Below are 16,763 nucleotides of genomic sequence, written 5' to 3' on the forward strand. Positions count from 1 at the left end.
AAGAAAAGCAAATTATTCTTTAATTTCAGGCAACAAAAGAATGGCAAACCTTTTCACTGAACTCATACTAATTAGATAATGAATATTTTTCTGAATTTACTAGAGATGGGAAAGAATTCATCATCTTAATTTGGCTCTCCTGCTTATCTGCACTCCTGGTATCAAATGTGCAAATGTTTCCAGGCTTTCTCACGACTCACCACAAATTCATCTCAATTCTGGCTTGAGGTGAACTCCATTTCCAAAGCTCAGAGGTAATTTAGTCTCCAGGGTCATTTGGTTCTGCCTCCTGTTTGAGCAAAGTCTACCAATTTAACATGAAAATGAACATTACTATCCACTAGGGGCCAAGCTAAACCAAACATTTAATTTTGTTACAAAAGACTATTTTATTCCAGTTGAAATTACAAAATTCTTTTTTGTTGTTGTTCTCAATTTTTAGCCTATTACATGATGTGTCCTATTCAAAACTGTCCTTGAGTTCTCTAGCTGAGACAGAAAGACACAGTTCAGCCATACAAATGTGCAGTCGTTATGAAAGACTTGACTGCATCTACTCATAGAAAGGCAAGTAGTGCACTCGATGACCGCCTCTCCAAGACAGACACAGAAAGAGATGTCACTCCTCAGACAACAGTGCCTTCAAAAGATTTTCAAAAGGTAAACTAAAGTTGGCTTCACAATATTCATGACTACCCTTGTCCACTTTTTGAGCAAAGGAAGATGGGTTGAATTTGATAGGTGCCTAGGTCAGTTCTCAAAAGATAATGCCTTGCCTTATGTCAGTTTATTTCTAACCTTTCTGAAGATATAAAATGTCCTAGGATGCCACCTTATTAGTGGAAAGTGCGTAAAGGTTGTAAGTGTTGTCCGTGTGGGATGGCAAATGCATGCCTGGATTTGAGGGCATTTTTGAGGGTGGAGTGGTTTCTATCTTGGAGCTTCTATAAATGAGCATAATAGTTTTCAGAGAAATCAGGACTTACCTTGTCGAATGAGACATAGCATTATACAGTCCACAAAATTCAGATCAAAGAGAAAATGATTTTTATTACAAATGGATTTTTTCTATCCCTTCTACACTTCAGGTAAATTAGTTCATTAAAAGGAAATACTGACTCAAAATAGAGATGGAACAAAAAAAGAATACGTGGGACAAGGTTTTACATAGATGACATGGTAAATAAGTGTTTTCTGAAAGGCATACAGAAATTTTCAGAGTTAGACAGATACCGTACCTTTCAGCACCTTGAACTCATGCAACCTGACTTCTCCTTTAGAGAAAGCTGTTTCTTCCTGCCATGAATTCAGAATATTTTCTCAAGTGTACAAATTCCACAAGCACAGGCTCGTTCTGTACATAAGTAGACTGCACATCAACTTATGGACTCTGATTTCATAAGAACCCAAGAACTTCTCTCCTGAGGCTTTCAGAACTGACTTGAGCTTCCCTCTGGGCTGATTGTATTCTCTTGTGGAGTTCTTGCCTCACTTTAATCCAATAGAGCTGTCATTCTCAACAAATCTCTGACCAGTTTGCCTTTTCTTGCACTCACCTGTGGTTTGTCCATTGCAGGATGTGGGGTGGAGGGAGTCGGAATATTTTAGGCACTTTAGAATGCCCTTGACAGGCTTCACCATACCTCCCTAATTTTATTTCTCCTACATCTCAGCAGCAGCAAGGTAAACAAAGGTCTTACACTGGTGTCCATCCAAGTCATTCACCACTCTCCACAGTTTGGCTTAACAAATCCCAACCCCATAAATCAGGCCCCTCACAGGCTGGCACACAGTATATACACTATATTCATTGATGAATGAAGGCATCAGGGGGACTCAGAAGACAGTGGTCTTCATGGCACCCACTTCTGACTGATGCCCACAGGGCATCCCCTGGAACTTAGAATCTTACAAAATCCCCTTCCCTCTTGTTCCTGAGAACACTTCTTGAAAAAGTTGGCAAAATATATCCATTTTACAGCTATGAAATTTGTGATATAAAAATTTTTTTCAATTCCTTCTTTTCATCGAAAAGGGGTGCTTTTTCTTTTCTTTTTTTTAATATTTATTTATTTACTTATGATAGACATAGAAAGAGAGAGAGAGAGAGAGGCAGAGACACAGGAGGAGGGAGAAGCAGGCTCCATGCCAGGAGCCTGACATGGGACTCGAACCTGGGACTCCAGGATCGCGCCCTGGGCCAAAGGCAGGCGCCAAACCGCTGAGCCACCCAGGGATCCCCAGGGGTGCTTTTTCTTATACAAAGTAACATCTGATGTGTTTTGATATACCATTGTTTAATCTTCTATCTTTACCAGATGGATTCTCAAATATCCTTGGTTTTGTGTGCTCAGTATGTTTGTGAAAGCGGTTTCTAGAAAGAATCTCTTTTTGCCCTAGGGAAAAGGTAAAATATCAATGTTTGTGTAAAATTCAACATGTAGGAGTATCTTTTTGTCTGGTTTTATTTCTGCTTTTTATTGAAGACAAATAGTCACACACACACACACCCTTTTAAAAAAAGTTTGAGACTAGTTTTCTTCAATAAGAGTATTAGTTAATTCTGCGGCTTATTAAGATTTCTTTAGTTATTACTCATTCCTCATGCTCACTGTTCAACTAGTATATTATCATACATATAACAATATGTTTAGTCAGTGCCAAGCTGATTACAAAAGTACTACACTAAAAATAAACTTGTTATTTGGTGACTGGTTTTCTTTATAAATTTCTGTGTTTGGCATCTTCAGACTTTCCAAAATATATGTGTGTATCAGAAAAGCCATTATCCTAAGTGTCTTTTTTAGTGTGACTTCCTTTTAATATTGTACATATGTTGCATCTTTGTTTTATGAAAAATAAGTACTTTTAAAAATAGACATAAAATGTATTTTTATCACCTTATTTTTTTTTAATTAATGAAATAGGATATCCTAACAGAAAGGCAAGAGTACCAGGCAAGAGACTGTCTCACATTTTAGTTCATTAGTCTTTGGCAGAGCCCAACCAAGGCCAAATTCACTTAGGATAACCAATAGCTATGAGCATCTCCACAGAGTCAAGTAATCAATGGATATGCTGGATTAAAGTTTTAAAAATTTTAATATTGTAAAAGGTGTTTATTTATAGGTACCATTGTGAAGTGAGGGATCACTTTAAAATATATCAAATAAAAAATAATAGTTTGGCTTCATTCTATTTGATGTTTATAACTAATCATGATTTTGTAAACTTGCTTGTAAAACTGTGTGCTTTCAAATCCAGAAGGCAAAGCTTAGCTAGAGTAGAAAACTATCTCTACCCACAACTTTCCTGCACATACAGATTTTTCCAATAGGCAGCAATATTTGTGAACATGCTTTGAACTTCAATAAAGCTGCATGATATTTTATTTTCCGTGAAAACTTTTACACTCTCTTAGGAAGCTTCACCAGAAAAAAGCATCTATGTATGGCCCAATTCTAACTGCTGATTTGGTTATGAGTACTAAATTTTTGACCCAAAGTTTGGTGATTTTGAGTTGAAATCTTGACCTAAATAGTATATCAATGACCACTAATATAAAAACATATTGGGGATCCCTGGGTGGCTCAGCAGTTAACACCTGCCTTTGGCCCAGGGGGTGATCCTGGAGACCCCAGATCAAGTCTTACCTCACACTCCCTGCAGGGAGCCTGCTTCTCCCTCTGCCTGCATCTCTGCCTCTCTCTCTTTGTGTATCTCTCATGAATAAATAAACAAAATCTTTTTAAAAATTAAAAAAAAATTAAGCAAGGTAACTTTATAAAATAGGGTTCCATTAAAAATATATATTGACAATTATATTTGTGTTTTGGGCATAAAAAAGCATGTTGAACTTTACAATGTGTGTATAGTCTGAACAAATTAGTCTGCAAGAGTATGCTTAATAAGAAAACTTTTTAAAATTCAAATGCTATGTTAACATTAACCAAAATGAGGTGACTAAATCTTGCTATTTGAAAAATTCTAGGTGTTAATATTGCTTTCCAAGATACCAAGAGAGTTCTTTTCAGTTAAAATAGAACTATGACTTGAGAACCGCGGAGTTTGCGAGTTTTGATTATGAATGTGATAGTGGCATTTATTTAATTTACTTTAAATACAAAAACCTGCCTCACTGAACATCGCAGAATTTTCTGCTCTAAAGGTAGCGTCCTTTTTTTGGTGTCCGTAAGGCAGAAACGAAAATGATGAGGGAGGGCAGCGGCTTAGCGCCGCCTTCGGCCCAGGGCCTGACCCTGGAGACCCCGGATCGAGTCCCACGTCGGGCTCCCTGCATGGAGCCTGCTTCTCCCTCTGCCTGTGTCTCTGCCGCTCTGTGTGTGTGTGTGTGTGTGCGTGTGTGTGTCTCATGAATGAGTAAATAAAATCTTAAAAAAAAAAAAAAAACCTTTAAAAAAAATGATGCGGGAGTCTGTGATGGGAAGGAGCTGTGTCCCTCAGAGCCCTCCGGCGGACAGGCCTTGGGTTAGGAGACCTTGGATGGCTGTTCGGTCACTATCACTCTGTGGCTCACTATCGCCGCCTCGGCCTGCGGCTTCCCAGCAGCCTCCTGACTCCAGCAGCGTCCTTGCTCCCCAAGAGCCCCCCTGCCCCCCAGCAGCCCACCTGCTCCCCAGCAGCGCCCCTGCCCCCCAGCAGTCCCCCTGTCCCCAGCAGCCCCCTGCCTCCCAGCAGCTCCCCTGCTCCCCAGCAGCCCCCCTGTTCCCAGCGCCCCTGCCCTCAGCAGCGACCCGTTCCCCAGCAACCCCCTGCTCCCCAACAGACCCCCTGCCCCCCAGCAGCGCCCCTGCTCCCCAGCAGTCCCCTTGTCCCCAGCAGCCCCCTTGCCCCCCAACAGCTCCCTGCCCCCCAGCAGCCCCTGTCCCCCAGCAGCTCCCTGCCCCCCAGCAGCCCCCTCCCCCCAGCAGCCCCCCTCCCCCCAGCAGCTCCCCTTCCCCCAGCAGCCCCCCTGCTCCCAGCAGCCCCCTGCTCCCCAGCAGCCCCCATCCCCCCAGCAGCCCCCTGCCCCCCAGCAGCCCCCACCCCCCCAGCAGACCCCCACCCCCCCAGCAGCCCCCCGCCCCCCAGCAGCCCCCTGACCCCCAGCAGCCCCCTGACCCCCAGCAGCGCTCGCGCTCCCGCCTCTGCTGCCTGGTCACGGTCACTGTCCCCGGCGCCACAGGTCTTGGTCTCGCTGGTGCCGCAGAAGGAAGGAGGCCCTGGCGTGAGCCGGAGGCCGAGGGCTGAGCCCCCGAGGAGCGCCCCCAGCCCTGACCCCCCTCCCGGTTCCACGCTCCCCGCTCCCCGCCGGCGGCCTCCGGGTGGGCAGCGGGCAGCGCAGGGGCCGTGGGGCGGGCGCGGGGGACGAGGGGGCGCCGAGGAGGCTCCCCGCGGGCTGGCCCAGGTCCAGCTGCTCCGCCGAGTGGACCGGGGACCCCACGCGCCGGGCGCCCGCCGGCCCGGCTGCACCCTGGGGACCGGGGCGCGGGGGTCCCCAGGGGCCTGCGACGTGGGGCGTGCGCATGCACGGGCGGCTCGCTGCCTCCAGCCCGCGGGGCCCTCGGTGCCCTCGGCTCCTCCCAGCCGCCGCCGCCTCTTCCTTCGCAGCCTGCCGGCTAGTCCCCGGGCCTGCCCCCCCAGCTCCCCGGGGTGCCCTCCTCCCTCCCGCCCCGACGTTCCTGGGCCAGGGTCCCCGGAAGCCCCTCCTGCCCACCCCAAGCCTTGCCCGACTTAGAGGTCTCCAGACTCGAGCACCCCACTGCTCGCGAACCCTGACCCCGGGCCCGGTTCTGGTCTCTGGCCTACGTCACCCCGGTCTAGGCCCTCGCTGTGCACCGCCCCCCCCCCCCCCCCCCCCCCCCCGTTCCCCTACAGGAGTGGCAGCAGCTTCAGTTACTCCCTTCCCTGCTGTGTCCCCACTCCCACCGTCCTGGTGACTGCGGGGGGCTCGATCTCGTTGGGAGAGCTCCGGATTGCAGGGACTGCCGGGGCCCAATCTCTCTGTGTATAAACTGTAGGGACCATGAAAAGAAAATCACTCCGATTGAATTTTCCACTAAGCCAGCAACAGAGATTTGAATTGGAAATTAAATGGATTTTTCCAAAAGTGAATGTATTTCTTGGCCACCTAAATTTGAGGACGGAGATTCAGGCTCCCCACATAGGGAAGCCAGGAAAGATTTCTTTCACATTAGAAGATGAGTTCTAGGCAGGAGGGACGATGTTTGTTTTGTGCCCTGTTTCCACAGTGGCATAAAATAGGCAGTCAATTAATAATGGTTAAATAAATGAGTGACCGGATCAACACATTAGCACAAATGTCATTATTAAATTAGCCAGTTGTTATCCAGCAGAAGGCAGAGTAAGAACAAATACATTTTGAGCCCAGGAAAGAAAATCTCCCAAACATCGGATGACAGGAGATAACCCGGCAGCGCACTGCTTACCCTGGGCTGCAATTGTGCAGTGTTGGGGGGGGGGGGGCATGGGGGGCAGGAACCTTCTTTGAACCTGCTGTTGGATATGGAGGTGGCCGGGGAAAGGCGGCATGGGGTAAGGATGCCAAAGACAGATTTGCTCTAAACTCTTACCAATTTGATGCAAGGAACGCATGGAAAGAGGGCTACAAAAGGAGACCTTGGAATTTTAGCCTTGTAAAGATTAATAACTTGGAAAACGTGTCCAGGTTTGCAAAAGTCTGTCTCTTCAGCTGAAGCGCTCCCATCTCCTCCCCTTCCTTCCATTTGTTCTCACTCGTTCCTCTTTTGAGCCGATGTGAGCTCAGAGGTTCTCCATCGTGCACGGGAATCTAGTTGGGCAGTTGTAGCTGGTAAAGCTTCTAGGAAAAGCCCAGAAAAAGATGAATAGAAAAGAAGGGCTCTGTCTTTCGTGCCTCCCAGGCCCTAGGGGGCCTGCTACAAACCCTTTGTGCCCAGTGCTGTCCGCATTCTTGCAACTGCTCAGCCAGCTGAGACAAGGACCTTTCCAGAACTTGTCCTAGAAGGTCATCTGAAGGCCCTGAAATAATGTCACAGTGCTGATCTTCTTCCTTTCCATGCGCTCAGACCCTCCTCCATCCTGACCCCCACCCCTTCCTAGGGAAACCCACCAATATCTTCTCTTTCATGAAAGGGCAACAAATGATCAAATAATTCACAAGACAAGCTACAGCTTGCAAGGAGGTATAATTAAAAGGTGTCACATATTTACCAACTGGCTCACCTGTAGCTTAGCATATGGGACTGGAAAAATCCTTCACTCTGCTGGAAGACTCCAGCCGCCTGCTGAGAAAACCGTGTCAGCCTGACAGCGCCTGGCTTAATTACTTCAAACTTAAAATAATTAATAAGTTCCTCATTTCCAACAGGAAAGCACTTAACGCTGTTCAATAAAATAATTCATAGCCTACATAACTTGATACAGCTAGAAGGAATTGCTTTTGGGTTTGTTTGTTTTGTTTTTTCCTGTAACTTTGGGTAGGTTATCTGCTGCACATTGAAATAATATGTTCTTGCTGAGCCTCCCACAAGAATGTGAGTTCTGATCATTACATTTCTTCTAGCAAACCCAGTCGTCCTCAAATGCACCAGGGAGAGCCTTGCTTTCTCCCCACCCTCCCCTTGGCTAATCCTTCTGAGTCAGGTTTCATTGTGAAAGGTCAGAGACTTTCAGCCTCAAAATCTAAATATATGCTCAAAATAAATGCAGAAAGAGGGTGTGAGAAGGTGATTGAATGAAAGAAAAGATGTATGCTAAGGAGGAGAAACCCCAAAAAAGGAATCCTAGTAAAAAAAAAAAAAAAAAAACAGCAATGAAGGATGGGCCAAATGGGCCTAAATTTCACTTTCTTCTATGGGCTCAATGGGCTTTCCATCGGGCTTTCCATTAGGTATCTCTACAAGTGGCTGTATGGGTGCCACGGAGGCGCAAGGCAGCAAATCTAATTTTAAAAATTGTTTATAAAGAGCTTTTTTAGGCTGTAAGTGAAATTTCTTTCAAGGAGAAAAATCTTGCTTGAAAATGCACAATGGAGAGCAAGAGAGGAAACTGTGGTTTCTCAAGGGTTATATTTTTGATGTCTGCCTTAAGTATTTATTCCAACCAGAGCGGGTTATTTTTAACACAAAAGTTATTATTCGGAATTCCATAAGGCTATTAAAAGTTGGAGGGTAGGGCAGGAATAAAAGGGGAGGTGTCAGCAGGGCTGGCACCTGCGACCAGCGGAGAGGGCCTCTGTCCACTGGAACGGGGCTGTTTCCAGTGACTTGGGCACAGTGGGGTCCAGGAAGTGGCCTGAGAAGCCCTGGCCCTGCAGCTCAGAGGAGGCAAATGAGATTAACAAACGGTTATTATTATTAAGTGTTCTTAAGCAAGAAGGCAACAGTTTCTAGTGCCTCTTCCCAAAAGATCAGCAATCAGTCAGCAGCGAGGCAGAGACCATGACTTTGAAAATCCTTACTTAAACCTGATTTGTTTCAAAACTCTGCTAGCTCCTTCGGGGAAACAAATAAACTGAGCAAAAGCTCTCCTTTTTATTCCAAGGAATATTTTTTTTTAAGTTGAGATGGATCCACAGATCTTGCCCAGGAAAGGTATTCTTACTGCCCCTGCCTTTGAGTTGGATGTAGTGCCTGGTTGCCCTCCTGGGGGCCTGACCGCAGACCGTCAGAGGAGCCCCCTGGTGTCCCTGCACATCCACAGGCACCACCACAGCACGGTCCCGAGGCCGTCCACACAGGCGAGGAATGCCACCTTCCACTGACGGATGAAAGCACAGAGGGCAACATCGGAGTCTGGCCTGGCATTGTTTCAGACAGCAAGTTGGGGGGGTGGGCGGGGAAGCTGACTCATCTCAGTCTCTGGATACCTTTTGCATTATGATCAAAACATCAAAGCCCAGACTCTTGCCTCGAGAGGGGAGAAATGTCTACTTTCGACAGATCCATGTATTAATAATAATAATAAGTGTGCTTCAAATTGTCCAGGGAAGCAAAAGTTTACCCCTTGCTGTAGTCTAGGGTTCAAACACCAGGGCTTCAGCAACAAACAGCTCAAGGTTGAAGCCCAGCCCTGGCCCTCACTACCTGCATGATTTGGGCCATCTCGCTTACTTTGCTCAAGGTCATTTTCTTTACCAATAAATTAAAAATACCAATGGGACCTAGTGCTGTTAAGAGGACTAAATGAGATAGTTTGGTAGAGTACCTGGTATAAGATAAGGGAAATGCAAAAATGCTAGTTATCCTCACCACCCTATAAATCCATGGGGCAGGATCTATGTCTTTACTGTTTTTCATTGTAATTCTGGTACAGACCCTGGCATATGGTTCATGTTCCATAAATACTTTTGGGATGAAAAGAAGAAGGAAAAGGGGAAGAAGGAAGAAAGGTAGAAAGGAAAGAAAAAAGGAAGGACAGACTTTGGAAAAGAAAACAACTCTAGTTCCAAGGCAAAAAGTGAGAAGCATTCACAAATTGTATGTTGGCCTAGACTATGTATTAGTAACAGATAATATATACACGCTTATTTCTTAATCACAAAACCCCCCTTGCACATGCAAGCAGCAGGTCAAGAATCCATTCAGATGCCGTGAGGTGGTACTGTCCTCTGAGCATGTGTCTTCTAGAGCATTCGTGGAAAAGAAAACAGAGCTGGGGAGCCGTGTGTCACCCTAGGAGTGACGTACAGTGCTTCCACTCAGATCCAGGGGCTAGGACCAGTCACATGACCTACCCAGGTGCCAGGGGAGGAGGGAACGGAATTTGGCACGTACTGAGGGAGGAGAGGGGAACCAGACATCGGGAAGCACCAGTAATGTCTACCACACCATGGATCCTGGTACCAAAGTCTAAGAAAAGGCAACTGGCAAAAAGGATGTATAGGTAAATATATTCTGGAATGAATCAACAAAAATAAATATGTTAAATGATCTTGATTTTTAATTTTTAAAACAATTTTTAATTTAAATTTTATTTTTTCAGAGGTGGGGAGGGTCAAAGGGAGAGTGGGAGACAATCTTAAGCAGGCTCCGTGCCCAGCACAGAGCCTGACATGGGCTCACACCCTTGAGATCGTGATCTGAACCAAAATGGGGAATCAGACGCTTAACCTGCTGAGCCACCCAAGCACCCCAACCTTGGTTTTGTTTTGTTTTGTTTTGTTTTTAGCTTTTTTGCTTAATATCGTAAGGCTTTTCACTTGATATTTGGTATGTGCAGGTGCATAGTAGAGATCTTAAAAAATACTTTACAGTGTGAATTGCATTAAACCCTTAGCTTCCATCCCTCCCTCCTTCCTTCTCTCTCTTACACACACACACATTATAGCACACACACTTTCTCATACTTTAGTTTATATAAGAATCCTCTCTACTCATGTAAACCTGGACCCTAAGACAGTGACAAATGTTTGTTGAAATCTAACATATACTGACTGACAGGCAATAGCATGTTAACTGCCCTGAAGAAAGCCTTCATTCTCACTCCACTGGCTAAACAAAACCTGGAAGCTTTGACCTTGAGCTATCAGTTGACTCGGACCAGGTCAGTATATCTAAGATAATTGAATTATGACAGAGTTTTTTCTTTCAGTGACCTAAATTCAATGAAGATAGGTACACGATTAATTCACTAAAATTTACCAGTATCCAAATTTGGCCAGAATAACCCAGATGTAATCTGCTCACAGTCCATCTCAAGACTGTTGCATAACTTTACTTTGTAGGATTCTTGGACTAGAACTAGTCTCTTTTTTTGGTCATAAATTTCTAAGCAGACTGTCAGAACTTTTAATGTCTCAGATTAACATACTGTAGTCAAACTCCACACAAAGAGTTTTAGCTGGCCTCACTGTGGTGAATAAACAACTTCCAAAATCTCAGCGACTTACAACAACAAACGTGTTGGCAGGCGTTGGCCGCTGCAGGTCGTCTGATAGGACTTTGTTCAATCTTCTCATGCCAGGACTCAGTGGAGGGTTAGGGTTATGTTTTGAGTTAGAAGCAGCTTTTGGTTGAGACATGCTATTCTCACATGCTATTCTCATGCTATTCTCACATGCTATTCTTAAGCAAAGAGGGCAAGAGTGCTGATGCAAACACCGATGCTTCTTAAATGTTCTGCTCAGACGTAACAAGCGTCATGCCCATTCACGTGCCATTGGCCAAAGCCAGTCACACAGCCACGGGATAGAGAGGTATATTCCCCTGCCTCAGGACACGCTGCAAGGAACACACACAGTTCTCTTGTTATAGGAAGGGGAGTGAATATTTGAGAACAACAATACAATCTACCATGGTAAGTAACCAATACTGAATATTTCTCATCTTAATATCCCTAGGGCCTAGCACAGGTGTCCAATGAATATTTATCGAATCGCATTGAATATTCATTGTATTGAATGAATATATCATTTCGGTGTAAGTCAGTCATCTGAAAGAAAGAGTATTTTATCATTACATCTATCACCTCTATTATCACCAAATGATACTTTTTAATTACCCTGTATACCTAGCATTTACGCCGAGCATTCTACAAGTAACCACAATAGATTTTATTGATTACTTTTAGTAGTTCAACAATCTGAAAAAGAAAAAATGATAGAAAATAATGCTAAGGTAGACATTAGCATACATACTCATTTATTAACATATAAACTCACAATTTCCTTCTTGAAAATACTGTTGATGATGCCAATCAAACCCTGAAAAGGGGGGAGACTTGTTCCTTGGAGCATTGTCTCTGAGATTTAAAATTCTATTTCTTCTGTAACAGTTTTGGAGAAAACACTAGAAATAATAGGAAAGATATGAATGATTCCCTCTCCATAATGAATTTTGGAATTCGAAGTTGTCTTGAATCCGTTGATTTTGAAGGCAGTCACTGAAATGGTTATGAGGTTCAAGTACAAAATGAAGATTGCGTGCTCAGCCTGAATGAACCCAAAATAGAATAAAAGTTTGGCATAAATTTGGAGAAGGGTTGGTTATGCTGCTTTGGGATAAAAGTTCAGGCAAAATGAAATTCTGAGGCTCTGGCAACCTGTCTTAAGGATCTGGGTACAGAGGCTACGCTACAGCACACTTCACTATCTCAGAAATCACTCATTTCAATTTGCATCCGTTTCAGGAGCTGGTCACGGGCAAATTCACACATCCAGAACCTGGCTTTTCCTCCAAGATACCAGTATGCTACACATTACATTACAAGAATCGGGACTAATACCTTTATCCTGTAAAACAATGCAATCCCTTCCTAATTGTAACTGGAAATTGTACCAAAGTTATCATTTGTGCTCAGTGAGTTTGTGAATTAATTCATTATGCTGTTAAAATCCCAGCGTCTCTTATCACCTGGCGCTTTGAAGACTCCGGTTGCATTACCAGCGCTGCCCCATCAGCTGCCAACTGCATGAGCTGGAGGCGGCTAAGAAGTGAATCCTTGAGCTGAGAAATTCCACCTAGGGGAGGAGACGCAGCTTTGACTTGCAAACATGGCCCAGGAACCCAGCAGAGCTATCTGGAGAACCACCTGAATCATCGATCCATAAAACCATCATGAAAGTCAATGTCTCCTCCAGCACAGATCAGAGTCAGGCTTAGATGAAATGCCGTCGGTAATGATAGCCCTGTTCTCTGAGCGTGGACAAGACTAAGGGATCAGTTGTACCTTATGTGAAGGAAGCCTTGTGCAAACACTAACCTGAAAATAGTAGTCAGAAAAGCCAAGCCAGCCCTTTGTTTTGAAATCCTTTCCTAAATATATGTGACTTCTGCATTTAAAGTTTGATGTTACCTTTGAGGAAATAAGCCAGCATCGCTGATTAAAAGAATATTTATTTTCCACAATGCCACCATAAGCCGCATACATTTGCCTGGCTGCCAAGCGATAATTAATTTCCTAGTGTGCACTGCCTGTCTCGAGACTTCCACGGAGCCACCTAGTATTTCTCATTAAAATGAATCCTGAAGGCACTTTGTTATTGTTTAGTCTCAGAAAAATATTGACAAGGGTTTTCTTTTTCCCTCCATCAACATCATTGTTTTATAAATGTTAAGCGTGAAAGAATTTTTTGCACACCTTTGAAGTATTCCTTATCAATAATTCATTCAAAATCACAAAGGAGCAAAATAGCTGGGTGGTCGAAACCGTAGCAATGTTAGGAAAATCACAACTGCTTTTAAATCATCATAGTGCTGAGATAAAGCTTCGTTGAAGGCACAGTAACATTCACAAATCCATGGGTTTCTCTTTGTACTCAACTCAGCTGTGCTTTTTAACTGAGCTTGAGAGGGACGGTGTTTTACCAGCATTCCAGATGACAGCACCGAGGTGTGGGCACTCTCACATCCATTTTTGTGTATTAAAATGCCATCTGAAAAGGCGGAGTGCTTATGTAGTTTTCTACCCTTGCCTCATGTCATGGGTAATTATCTCTTAATCTTGGGGTTTTGTTTACCTTATTTTTATACTATGCCCACTGGGAAGGGATTATTTCTTCTGTATGATATTCAAAGCAGAGCTGAAACTATTGCCAGTGCTAAATAAATGTTCAATAGTAAGAGTCATATCACCCCTGAAATGAAGAACATCTGTTTAAGAAGAGAAGAATAAAATTGAAACCTATTGCACATTTGCAGAACACATTCTCTACAAAACTCAGATATAAAAAGTTAGACTCCGTTTCCCTTTCGATGTCACATAAAAAGGCCGTGCTATTTAATTGTTCCAACCATAGGTTAAAGAAAACAGCCATTAGCTCTTTGGTTAAAACATTCTTCTACTCTCTTCATTGACTTGAAAGTTAATAATGACAGTGGTTTTCCATGTCACCGCACTGAGTTTTTAAATTACTGAGCCTTATTCCTGAAGTCTAAAGTGACAGGAAAATGTTACATAAAATGCATGTAATAAACCAAGATATATTTTCTTGAGGTTATGGAATATCTTTGAGATAACGTGATTGTAGAAAGCACAAAAGGAGAAACAAAAACATTGGTTGAGTCTGGCTTACAAACTTATATCTGAGAAGTTATCTCTTGGCACACTGGGAAACCCATTCAAACTTCCCCTGGGGATGGCAAGAACATTCTCCAGCATGTCTACTTTTTAATCAAGAGCAATACAATCTTTTTAAAATGTTTTATTTTTTAAATTTAAATTCAATTAATTAACATACAGTGTATTCTTAGTTTCAGAGGTAGAGGTCAGTGACTCATCAGTCTTATATAACACCCCGTGCTCATTACATCACGAGCCCTCCTCAATGTCCATCACCCAACCACCCCATCCCCCCACTCCCCTCCCTTCCAGCAACCCTCAGTCTGTAAGATTTTATCTAATCTGAAATAAATCTTCAGTATCTCTTTAACCTCCCTCCACAACAAAACATGACATGGTGCAAAATTAGCTATTGAATTAAAAAAATGTCAATTCTATCTCATGATTCACTTTCTTGCCCTTCACAAAATCTTCCAGTTTCTTTTATTTGACTTTTTACCAGCATTGAGGGCTTTCTGCCTCATTTCATTTAACTTGACACGGAAACAAAGTTTTTGAGAACTTTCAGAAAGTAAGTGGCCACTAAAGAAAACTGAAACCAGGTTGACTTTCCACAAATACAGGCCTGAGTAAAAGCTTACCTCCTCAACTACTAATTTATTTCTCAGTCCTCCACAATGGCAGGCAGTACTTGTAGTACCCCAAACTCTAGAATCAGAAAAGCAAGGTTTTACTTTATTTTGTACAGAAACACAAAAACATCACAAACTGAGAACACCAGTAGATTACAACTGTTTATTAGATTAGATTATTCGAAGAATAAGACATAAATGTAAATATATCATCAATAATCCACAAAGTAAACCAAGCCAAATACACTTCATCACTTAATTTGATCAGGTATTAGTCTGATATAGAAAGACATGTATTAAATTCTCTCACAATATCCTCATGGATAACAAAATTAATAATAATAGCTATCATTTGTTGAATAATTATTGTTCGTCAGGTACTATTCTAGAAGAGATTATATATATATATATGTTATACATACATATGCCCACTAATGCGCATATATATACACATATATATGTATATATAGAGATAGATAGATGATAGATAGATAGATAGATATAAAATCTCAATCTTTACAAAAATATTAGTATTATCACCCCCATTTTTCAGTGAAAGAAACCAAGTTTTAAAAATGTTATATTGGGGGGGCCTGGTTAAGCATCTGCCTTCTGCTCAGGTCATGATCCCAGGGTCTTGGGATTGAGCCCCAGCATCCAGCTCCCTGCTCAGTGGGAAGTCTGCTTCTCTGTCTGCCTCTGCCCCTCCCCACCACTTGTGTGAGCACTCTCTCTTTCTCAAATAAATCAATAAAATCTTTCTTAAAAAATTAAAAAATAAAATAGTATATTATTTAGCCAAAACAGCAGGGCTGGGATGTGCACCTATGCTTGTCTGACTCAAAACATGCATCCTTAAACATTATTAAGTAATACGGTTGTCAGAAATCTTAATCGTTGACTAATCAGCCACATCCAAAGGATATAGAGAGATGTGATTATTTAGTATTCTCCCAGAGGGAGGCTTCATACACAAATTTTCATATTTGGCCCAACCTGATTCCCTTTCCTTCCATTCCTCCCTCCTTCCTTCTCTCTCTCTCTTTCCATCATATTTCAGCTTTATTAAGGTCTACTTTTCAAGTTTACATATGATACAAATCTGGGAGGCATAGAGAGCTAATATACTGGATTACAAAATCCATATTGAAAAAGAATTCAACACACAGGAATAACAAATGCAAACTTGATACATTTAATACAGAGAATCGGAAAAGGGAAGGACCTATTTTTACCTTGGCCACAGTAAGGGGGGAAACATACTACAGATTTGAAATGGCCACAGCATGAAAATGAGAGCTGCCCACAAATTAAAGATAAGGTACATTATCTAGATAGAAGAAAACAGTTCTAACGTTGTACTTTGTAATTGTCAGGTCCTACCTACAACATGAGCGTTTTTCCAAGGACAGGAGATCACTTGTTGAGGGTGTGGAGAAGAAATCTCTCTTGGGCAGCTTTCAACCAGACTAGAGACAATATCAGGTTCAGCTGTGGAAGCTTCCTAAAACTACACAGGCCTGGGCTCCTTTGTCCTGAAAGCCCCTCACTCCACCCACCTTGGTATGGCACATTTGTTCAGACACTTCAGCTGATGTATTTTTTTTAAGATGTTGTTTATTTATTCATGAGAGACACAGAGAGAGAGGCAGAGATATAGGCAGAGGGAGAAGCAGGCTCCCCATGAGGAGCCCAATGCAGGACTTTATCCCAGGACCCAGGGATCACGACCTGAGCCAAAGGCAACACTCGACCATTGAGCCACCCAGGTGCCCCTTCAGTTGATGTATTTTGAAAATGGTTTCACAGTGATCCTGGTTCATTTCTATATACCTTGCACCTTCTTCTCCAGCCATGCCTATACTACCCTCAACCTTTTTTCAATATTCCAAGTAAAAGCCATCTATCTGCATATTATGAAAACTGCAAACTAGAAATAGGCACATAAAATTTATGAGGTGGGAGAAAGAAGCCAATATATCTTTTGTGTACAGTGGTCAGAATTAAGTAACACAGCAGCTTAAATATCCTAACATCAAATCAAAAAATTAGAAACCATGGTTAAAAGAAACATTTTAATAAAGTGGTGATTTTTAGAGTCAAATCTCATTTGAACTTCTGCATCATCAT

At 43.0% G+C, this 16,763-nt stretch overlaps 1 long non-coding RNA gene across 1 annotated transcript; it reads left to right on the forward strand.

The window, feature by feature from the left end:
• Window positions 1–520: 520 nt before the first annotated feature.
• LOC140637564 (uncharacterized) lies at window positions 521–13,709 on the forward strand. The gene is made up of 3 exons (XR_012034651.1): window positions 521–660; window positions 9,705–9,885; window positions 12,130–13,709. It is a non-coding gene; the product is annotated as an uncharacterized lncRNA (long non-coding RNA).
• Window positions 13,710–16,763: the final 3,054 nt, after the last annotated feature.

This window comes from Canis lupus, chromosome 8 (assembly GCF_048164855.1).
Source record: "Canis lupus baileyi chromosome 8, mCanLup2.hap1, whole genome shotgun sequence".
Taxonomy (NCBI): Eukaryota; Metazoa; Chordata; class Mammalia; order Carnivora; family Canidae; genus Canis; species Canis lupus.